The sequence below is a fragment of the Hippoglossus hippoglossus genome, chromosome 18 (genome assembly GCF_009819705.1).
Source record: "Hippoglossus hippoglossus isolate fHipHip1 chromosome 18, fHipHip1.pri, whole genome shotgun sequence".
Taxonomy (NCBI): Eukaryota; Metazoa; Chordata; class Actinopteri; order Pleuronectiformes; family Pleuronectidae; genus Hippoglossus; species Hippoglossus hippoglossus.
Genome location: NC_047168.1, coordinates 8932148 through 8942760, shown reverse-complemented (window position 1 = coordinate 8942760; position 10613 = coordinate 8932148). Strand labels below are relative to the sequence as shown.

The 10613-nt window shown below is 45.0% G+C and overlaps 1 long non-coding RNA gene across 1 annotated transcript in view; it reads right to left on the bottom strand.

The window, feature by feature from the left end:
* Positions 1-528: 528 nt before the first annotated feature.
* The window catches only part of LOC117751971, a 34982-nt gene continuing 24897 nt past the window's right edge, over positions 529-10613 (bottom strand). The window contains exon 2 of the long non-coding RNA XR_004611954.1: positions 529-1478. This is a non-coding gene — a long non-coding RNA (uncharacterized LOC117751971). The remainder of the gene's footprint in view (positions 1479-10613) is intronic.

The following is a 10613-nucleotide window of genomic DNA, read 5'->3' as shown; positions in this document are numbered from 1 at the left end:
TTTTGCCAGGCAGTTGTTTTTTTGGCAGGTTCTTCTCGCCTCCCCCTCCTGTGTTTCTCCTCTCTTTCCTCTGCCTCCCTTTCCCTTCTCTCACTCTCTCTCTCAGGCACAAAGCCCACTGGGCCCAGTGGGGGAGATCTAGCAATCCGCGTAATGTGAGCATAATAACACCAACAAAACATCTCATTCCACGTCTAATTCAGTGTAGCGGCTGGGCCACTGTGTGTGGGATAGAAAGACAATCCCCTCTGCCTTCTTTCACCACCACAGCCTATGGCGGGCTTTTTCCTCAATAGGTTTTTACGGCAGGCAAACAGGACGGATAAACGCAGACTTGGCATTCAAACAAGACAAACCCCCCACGGAGGTTTTTTTTTAAAATCCTGAACTGCATTCTAATGGCACCGTGTGGGTATGCGTGACCCTTCTCGGAGGGACGACGCCCTGAATGTAAAAAATCTACCTGATTTCAGTGGCATTTTAGGTTATTGCATTATGAGAAAAGCCAGTGGCGTCGCAATCAAAGGCTTTTTTTTATATGCCTTCTCTCTTTCTGAGTTCCAGCCCATGGGGTGTCGATTTCATCAGCTATATTACAGCTCTCATTACTTCAGAAAAAGAAACACAGTGGCCCACATTTTAACTCACTGTTCTCTTTATGAGCTTCTTTTGCCCTGAGCATTGATATCATCAGTTTTTTTTATTTTTTATTGCATCTCTACTGTCAATTTCTCTTTGAGTCATGGCGGTTTGATGGCACGGCTTTTGCTTCACTGGAGCCGGTTTACTACGACGCTCCGCATTCAACAGGAGCACATGTTTTGATCATTTGTGTGCATGAACTACTCATTTGTCCCCTTAAATCACTTCCCACGTTCCCAGGATGTAACAATTAGCGGCAATAAGTTATTCACAACGTAAGTTTAAAACCGTTACCCTTCCGTGGCAATTACAAGTTGCTATCTGGTCATTTAAGGAGTAAGGACTCTAATAAACTATTAGCATTAAGTAATTATAATATTTTTAATAATTTGAACAAAGGGATTATGACTTTGAGGGATTTAATGACTAATGGATGCACAACAGATCAAACAGAGGGAAGTGTATAAATTGTCACAAAACATGGAAAATCACATTCGGTATGCAGTGGCATCATGATCTGTATTTTAATAATTGAACGGGAAACAAAAGGATTTGAGAAAGTTAAGCCTCCTGAACGTCCTCATCTGTTTTCTTCTTCATTCTGTCAATCACTCTCACTCATCAGCAAAAAACTTTGCGAGCACCGTCACCCGAAGAGCTCGCACTTCCAAGGCCCCAATTAAATCTCAAACCCAAACGCTAATTAGCCGGCAAAAGCATAACCTCTCCTCACCTCCCAGCGCGCCACAGTCAAACACACGCTGGTACACAAACGCCGCGGCTCCCTTCCTTCCTGTCCCGGGTTGTTACGGTTCCCTCTGCGAATCAGAACGTGTCTGGAGGAGGCGTGTACCCGTTGCGCTCGCGCCGCGGTCGACTGAAAACAGAAGCCACTTAACATTATCAACACAGATGACAATCGCATGGAAAGATCAGCCACTTACAGAGGCACCTGGGGTGTTTTTTTGGGGGGGGGGGTGCGACGCAGTGTGAGTGTACTACTCATTGTGCCAGTCCCTTATGGGGGGGGGATTTTATGATACTTTGGGACTCGACATACGAGTCTCAATGGTGACTAAGCGTTTAAGATCTACAAACCCAAAGCCAGACAGTAACTTTGTCTTAGTTTATCACAGAATAAAACGACCAGATTTGATGCAATGTTTGCATTTCAAACTGTTTTCCACCTCATTGGCCAGTGGAGAAATGGAAAACAAATAATTTCACAGTCAATGTTTCAGCAACGCCAGACTTTCTCACAGCCGTGTCTGTGTTTGGCCAAACCACACAGATTTAGCAGTTTACCACTTCACTGAAAGAGCTTCCAGCCACTGATGAGTGTGTGGCATGGTTGGTATCACCATTACCACACTTTCTTTCATGCATTTGTCCGAACTTTGCACAGAATATATCCTGAATTGTCCCAGTACTGAGGCATTGGGATGTTTTTTTTTCCCACATAGCAAAATTGTTTTGGCCCAGATTTGTCCACATACGTCATTGGAGCATGCATTCATTCATTCAGCTGTAGTGGGCAACCAAAATAACTCATATTACCAAGAACAGCGCTGATTTTATACAGATCACTATTTAGGGGATTGTTGTGTACTACGTGGTCCAAAAATGACTTGTGCCTACAGCTGACACTTATGTATTCATGTTCCAGCCTTAACATTTGCCACATGATTCATAATACTGTAACATTAATGTAGTATTCAATGTCCCAAAACACCGAACTACTCCTTGTTAAACTAATTACGCCCCTGTGGAATTTAATGGTCAAACTCATGCATAATTGATTGAGCGATGCAGGTTTAGACTGTATACATATCATATGCATACCAGCCTCCCTGATGCTTTATTAATGGCACATTAACAGCTCCACACTTTGTCACAGCGACAAGTCACCTGAAGAAAAGGCTAAATAGGGCCCACTTAACGACGACATACTAATTCATTCACTTTTCCACTCTGATCAATTTTCTGCTCCATTTATCAAAATAATCTCAAGAACGCAAAAACAACGCGCCTGCTCAACAGCGGGTGGGCACAACTCAAGTTGTAATATAGTTTTTCCCAAACTCTTTGTTTTACTGGGACACACAGAAACTGTTTTGGCTCTTTTTCATCTGTTGTTTCCCGTTACTACTCAGCGTGATACACCCACCCCCACCTCTATTCTCTGTTTACCCCTGTACAATGGGTGGGCCTGGGGTGCATGTTGTTAAATAGCCGGTTATGTTGTGTGAATATCTTTTGTCAAAGAGCCAGTTGCACTTGAATGTTAGCAGAGCAATCACGGCGCCATTCACAACAACCTGACGACGCCTCGCGGGGCAGTCACAATGGACTTGATGCGACCGCCTATTTCTACATTCACGGGTTGATCACCGACAATCAGTTGCTAAGCAGTGAATGAACATGAAGAAAAAAAACCACACACACACCGATACAGTATGTATTCATTGTAACGGGCACTGAAGAGTTTCAATAGCAAATTGGGTCATTGTAGTAATTTGCTTGATTTTGTTATCGCTTGTTAATGGTGTCTATTTAAGGAGGCAAACAGTCCTTGGGAAAAAATAGGCCATCTAATAAAAGTAGTAATTAACAGTGAAGTGATTGTTGATTATTTTGTCTGGCTGTCCTGAGGGACGGCAGACCCGGTGTGACCCCACTCCGATTCATGCTGCTGCCTTGCTCACAGTGCATCAGCAGAGTTCACGCAGTTTCGTTTAAGGATGCATCCAAATTTGTTCTATTTCGCCATATACTGTATATCTCCGTCATCCTCACATGACCTGGAAATTGGCCTGTCGTTGTAAATGATACTTCAGCTCTCTAAAAAAGGGCCGTAGGGCAGGACGGGCTTCCCGGAGGAAACTTTAGTGAGGATAAACATTGCAAGAGCCGCCTGCAAGAGCGGCCTTCATCTGGCACACACGCACCAATACAATGGATATTTGTGAGTGCTGCTGATCTAATGAGAATGATCTTACATTGAAAACCTCAACCATAATACGGTAAACTCTGCCGCCACGCACAGGACAAATGTCAACACCGTCTTCACGGTAGATTTATCTTTTCTGAGTAAAAGCGACTGATATTTGCTCAGTGCACATTCTAGCATTGCTCTCTAAATGCTCTTTTCCCTTTTTTACCTGATCTGGGCTCAGAAAAGGAGAATACAAGTCGTCCCTTGCAGCCATTATGATGATAGACTTTAATGAGTTTGTCTCCTGTCTGCACTGAGATCATTTTATTTTTGCCTTTCAGTGTCATTTATATCCAGTAACAGCGAAAGCAATCCATCCACATAGGCTGGAGTGAAACACCCGCTGAGTTCATAGCCTTTTCTTTTTTTTTATCTCTCTCCATCCAAAACGGTAAATAAACAATTTCTATAGATTATCAACCGTCCTCATCACACTCTGAGTTACTAAATAATTTATGTAAAAGTGAAATTAATAAATAATATGAATGGGTGAATATGCAAATTCTTGAAAGGGAAATGTTTTGCTGTCTCCCACAAATTGCTGGAGGCTAAATGCATTTAGTCTCCACTAACTCTTTTAGGCTACACTATAGAATTCTCATCCAGGCTTCTAAATGTTGATGTGGAGAAGAGTATTATTTTCCCCTTTGGAAAAGTTGTTGGTGCGTGTCTCGTACTGCGAGTAAACCAGCGTAGTTTAACTGTCTATGCTCTCAAAGGGAAACGGATTAACAAAAGCAGATTCACAATTCAATTCTTTTATTACTACACAACTTATTGAATTCGCCTCGCTCAAGACAGGACAACAAACAATCCCAGCGAAAATTACAAGAAATGAATACACATGAGCCCCATCCCGCAAAATATTGTGTACACCTGTGGATATAAAACGTCAGGTGCTTCAAGATAAACAGAATAAACTACAGTAGTAGTTGGTGTTCATGCAGAACTGGGGATCCATTTAGTAATGTGATTGTTCTGCAGTGAGAGCTGTTGAGGAAACAGCATGTCTTACTCCTGCTGGCTCCGAGTGTTTACCCCAAGGGGGGAGTTATTAAGAACGGGTTGGCAGAGTCCTGTGGTATTTTTAGAACGCTGCTACGACTGTGGGTATCGCAGATGTCAGAGAGAAGGGCGAGGTGCCAAAGTGCACGGATATAGAAATGGTGAGGGGGCCGCTACGTATTTTAGATGTGGGCGGGGGGGGGGCATTGTTTGGCGAAATTGTCTATTCTTCCCACCTAGTGCTTCTCCGGCCCTCTGAGAGTCAACAACCAATCAATCACACAAGACCTGATTTCTGTAGGCTAATTCACTAACGACACTTTGAATGGGAAAGACTGGTATCGAACCTCCGACTTTCCTATTAGTGGACAGGCCACTCTAACCTCTTGAGCCACTGTCATCATAGTAACAATGGAACATAGTTGTTTTGTGTATAAAGTACACAGGAGGGGTTATAGAACGTAACCCTGTGGGGTCGCCACTGTTTATGTACGGGTCTGTTGTTAATATGTGGTTTGCCCTGGATATACAATGACTGCTGTGTTTGCCTACTGCTGAAAGACTTTCATTATTATTCTTAGTGGTATATGTCTGTATTCTTTCAGGTAACTGATGCTATAGGTTTATTTGGCACCGGGATAATGACAGTGGCCTCAAATCAAGCTATTCCTTCAGAGGCCGGTTGAAGATACAAGTGCAGAATTTGCACAACGATTCCTTTGAGAGGAGAATATGCACAGGGTAGCGATTCACCCCGTTGCGTCATCTTTAGCAGAAGGACATCCTAAATACCTCCGATGGCTACGTCGCATTATCTGTGCAAACATAAACTTCAAGGCAACGCTGTGTCACAGAGCAGTTGCAAGACTGCTGACATGTAATCCAGCTGTGCGGCCGTCATCAATAACTGACGCTGCCTCTGATGACGCCCGACTGGGAAGGACACGTCTTGTCACAGAGTACACGTCGTCTTTTCCCTCTGTTTTAACTCGGAGGTGAAGTGAACACAGGGAAAGTAAGTGTGTGGAATCGCTGTGATGTTTCAGCTCTGTCGCTGTCCATGGTGCTGAACCTGACATTTCCCGCTGAGCTAGAATGCACTTATTGGTCCCTCCAGGATTTCACTGACTTTTATGGTGGGAGTTGTTGTAAACAACGAAATGAGTGATTCCACAGCAGACTTTCGAAAATAAATAAATAAAAGCAATGCAGGTTGCAGTAGTTTAAGATATTTTGGCAAAGAAATTGCAAAAGTGTAGATCACAAAAATAGTAGTAGATCTAGTCAAACCCTAATCATCTTTAAAACTTCAAAACATGTCCCATAGTTTGACTGTGTAAACAGATTTAGGCCCATAACATGAGTAATACCTGGACACCCCCCCCCCCCCCCGACACACACACACCCACACAATCTTTTTCCAACACTTGCAATAGATCTGGATGCATCAGCCTCTATCGCTGTGATTTGTCTTTTCTGTCGTCCACGTGTATATCTGCCAGTCCCTGGGTGTGCATTGCAGTAAAAAGTGTGCGTCAATCAATGACTAGAGTTTGTGTGTTTGCATCCCAGCACAATGTTGAATGCAGCATAAAACAGTTTGCCCCTCTTTGCATGTCGTGAGCTGTCATTTTTCGTCGAGATGCTCGTGGCACACATATCTGTAGTTAGTGAAAGTTGGTTCAACGACAGGTTTCTGGGGCAATTGTGATGGAGATAGGACTGAGCTGGAATGAATGAGACCTGTGGTGCTCCTTCGTGCATGCGGCTGTGACTGAGAGAAAGGCCATGGGGTCATCTGGCGGGTGTCGTCTGTGCAGCACTGATATGAGAAGCCATCACATTTTCGGAAAAAGTTGCCACAATTGGACTACATTGCGAGGCAGCGCAGAATTTACATAACGTGGGTGAAATTTGCATGACTTGTTGTGATCATTACACCCTGGAGGGACCCACTCACTGAACTACCACAGGACGTGCTCATAATTGGTCAAAGCAGGATTTCAGGACATCGCTAACTTACAGCTATAATGTTCAGAATCTCCCAGACCACAAGGAATAAATAAATCACGAGTGAAAAAAAACATAAGCTTATGTTAACATGAGATTAAAGTGGTTTTTCTGAGAAGCTGGTTTTCCAATCTTGAATATGTTTATACGGCAAGTGCTAAACTCACAAAAGAGACTTTTTGATCACTCAGAATCTCATCGGAAAGTCATGTCATGTAGGTTTCAAAGCTTGTGTGCTTGCAATATGTCGCTGTTATCTAAATACTTCTCCACGCTGCCTCCTCCGCTGAAATGGAAACGTACGGCGCAGCTCGCACACGGCTCGGGTCATGGGGTCAGCTCTAATTTTCTGAGCGGATTCATATCTCTGCGTTGCCCCTCATGAGATCCCTCCAGCCCACTCTGGTGAAGCGGAACCTCGTTCAGAGGAAACCTGTCTCCACCGTTTGACCTCCGCCTTTCATTACACCCCGACTCCCAAACGTCTTTCTGTGAAGAGCGCGGGCTTCGGGGGTTGGAGATCTACACCCTCGCGTCTTGACCTCCTCACCCCATCACTCCCCCTTCATTAAGGTGAGGATATACATGACAAGACTGCTATGGGCGCCATCAAACTATGGACTTACACTCCGCTGCAGCGTTTGTTCAAAGACATCATCAACGGCGTTGTGCGCTGTGGTTCTCCCGAGTTTCGCTCGCAGCAATGTGCTGAATGGGCACTCAACCTAACCCTTTAATCCCCTCGCGCTGCCGCATGCGATACTTCCTACATCCTCCATCCCCCTGCTAATGTTTAATATCAAACAGAGCTTTATTTGTGTTGCCATATAAAGTGCGCTAACCGCAACACACCGCCACAACTGACATCACTCGGCCTACTTATGCGAGCTGATATATCCGCCTTCATTATGCACAGGAGTCCTGACAATCCCCCTCCAAGGATTAGGTACGTGTGCGACAGTGAAGGCGCGCGTGCAGGCGTGGAGCGCTGCGCCGAAAAATGGTACAGCCCCCCCCCCGTCTTCATGCTCTCAATCTTACACTCTCCCATCCTAGCTGGCGTAGTGTATTATCCATTAAACTGTAAGTAATGACAGAGCTCAGGTTTATTCTAGTCAGCGATAATAAGAAAACCTCAGGGGATTTTATGATCTGCATGCACAGGCGTATGAAAATGTATAGACAATAATGTATCTTATATTCCTGGTTGCTGTTGAGGAATCGCTACGGCACGATGGGACGGTTTAAGGTTCTGCAATGACGGAAAAAATCGGATGCAAATGAAACAAGACGGCGCCAGCTGCTGTGGGACGTGCACGCGCCTAATTGAACAGAGACGTAGTAAAGAAATGCTAATGCGGAGGCTTACGTTCTTCGTAAAATGTTCTGAATATCACCCCGCGGACCCTTTACTCCTCAAAACAGCATGTAGGAGAGTTACAGGACGAGCCACGAGGATCGTCCCCTCTGCTGAAATTAATTGCACGTGATTCTGACTTACTTTTCTTTGAGAAATTTAATTCTGACACTGGTTAGACGAGTGTGACTGGAGGAAACCGGATGTGTCTTTGGTAATGGGTTTACTTTGCAAACGCTGCAGGGAACCTTTCATGTTCCTCCCCGAAGTGAAAAATGGAGATCTTGTGTTCTAACACCTCGTTAAGATTTTGCCTATAGATTAACATTTTCTCCCTCATTATCGCCGCATAGTCTCTCCGCTCTCTCTTCACAACTCCGAGCGCGAGAGATTTCATTAGGAGTAGCTGCTTAATTTAGTAGGTGTTGTGATTTAATTAATGAAAGGGTAGAGCGACTCCATTACTCTGACACATTTTTGACAGTTGCAGGGGGGAAGAAAACGAGAGAAATCTTGTCTTAGCCGAGCAATGTCCCCTTGAACGCGTCTTTTTTTTCCCTCCAGCCTGTGTCGAGCTTATAGTTCCCGTCTTTTTCGGCTGCTAAGCTTAGACCTCGCCATCGATCATCCCGAGCGGTGTCAGAAGAGTTGACAGCGAGATTCTCCCCTCGCCGAAGCCTCACAGTGTCTCAACAGTGGGAACAAAAATGGCCGGTGACAGAGACTTAAAGGCCCCTTTTTCTGCTGATGTGCACTTTGGACCTATTTTTCCCAATGAATTCTGCATTGAAGGACAATCTGCAGCCTGCTTTCTTAATGCGTTCCTACATACAAGGTCTTTATCACATGAGGTACACAATGGGTGATACCATTTCTATATAGATGCTGGAGCTATGTCTCTACTTCGCTCAAGGCCCAAGAGTATTATATTTCTCAGAATGGGAAAATTACTCGGTGGCTCCATATTCTCAATTACGCTTGTTAGCGCAACTCTTGAGCTCCTTCACAATAAGGATTCAGGTATAGAAGGACATCAAGTATACCATTTTGATATAATTCAACCAAAAGAGGAATTATTTTGTGTCTGACTTTGTGTGGAGTGCAAAGCAGAGTGCACGCTCTTCACAGAAACAGATGTCCTATAACTTCCAGCGATGGGGGGGGGGGAGGCAGAAAAAAAAATAATCCGGCGACACAGCGGCGGTGATTTGGAATCCGTCACGAGCAATAATTCCAGATCGCAAACAAATCAAACTTTGATTGCTCTCAACAGTGTCTCAGATAATGTACAAATTAATTCATGCTCACAAGCTGCTTCGTGTTTGTATTTATCCATTTAAACTTACAGATGGTGGGGGGGCTGGAACGGTTGCCAGAAATGTTCATATTAGTTATGGTGTATTTCCCCAAAGTGGCTGACATGTAAACACGCTTAAACGGGGGATTGGACAACGTAAAAGATGATTCAGCGTAATGTTGGATTGTAGCTAAGTAGCAGAGTAATATTTTTAATCCTATATAGATTGATTTGTTAAGACACACAGGTTCCCTGCTGGGATTTAAAAACTAGAACTTTTTGTTAGTTGTATATATGATGATCTCATAGAGACTAGCCCGTTTTCTCTATTTCACGATCCTAGATCAGGTCATCAGACAAAGAAGAAAGTACTCCTTCTATATGTTGACAATATAAACTGAAATAAGCACCCCTTTAAAACAGCTTCTCCACCCTGTGTCTGCTTTGTCTCGAACAACACAAAACACACCAGCATCGAACCCCAGGTACGTTCTCATCTTCCCAGCAGGTGCCTGACTGGCCAAGTGTCCTGGCGATAAACACTGTGTCTCTCGCGGTGCACTGAAGTGACCTTTCTTCCTCCAAGACTGAGCAGGAAAACAAATGAAGACAGAACTTTGACTTCTTTAGCTCCAGAAGTACAACTTCTTCAATTTTGGCCTCGGAAGAAATTCACAGTGCTGCTGCTGCAGCAAACTCCCCCCCCCCCCCCGTATCCAGGTATAGGATTACACAGGTGAATAATCGTTGTGAAAGCTGGTGCACGGTGGACTCGATGGGTTGAGTTACAGAATCATTCCCCTCGCAAGGCCCTTTTACCGCAGATCAGAGAAGGCTCTGGGGCAACATTCGCCACGGCAGGTTCCGCCTGCGTCCCCCGTCCCTCAGCCGGCGTGGCCTGCAATGCCAGCGAATGGCTATTACACAATCTGTGGCACCACCATCTCTGAGAAACAGAGACGGGGGCGAAAAGGGACCGGGGGGGGGCATGTTGGTGTGCGTCTCAGAGAGCGAGCGAGAGAGAGCCAGGTGGACGGCGACGAGCCTGAAATGAAAGAATAAAGTTGGTGGCTTTCCAGATACACTGTGGGATCATACAGTATTAAACCATAGATTGCCCTAAGTGCGGCAGCTCCAACCACTCGGTCCAGCTCATTCGAGGCCTCGCCACAGACCGCCTTTGATGTCGGGGAGGAGCGCGGAGGGAAGGGGGAAGGAGAGGGAGGATGAAGAGGGAAGGGGGGGGGGGGGGGGCAGACCGCAGCTGTTTTGGCCTCTTCACTGTCACAGCTGACACGGCCAGAGCC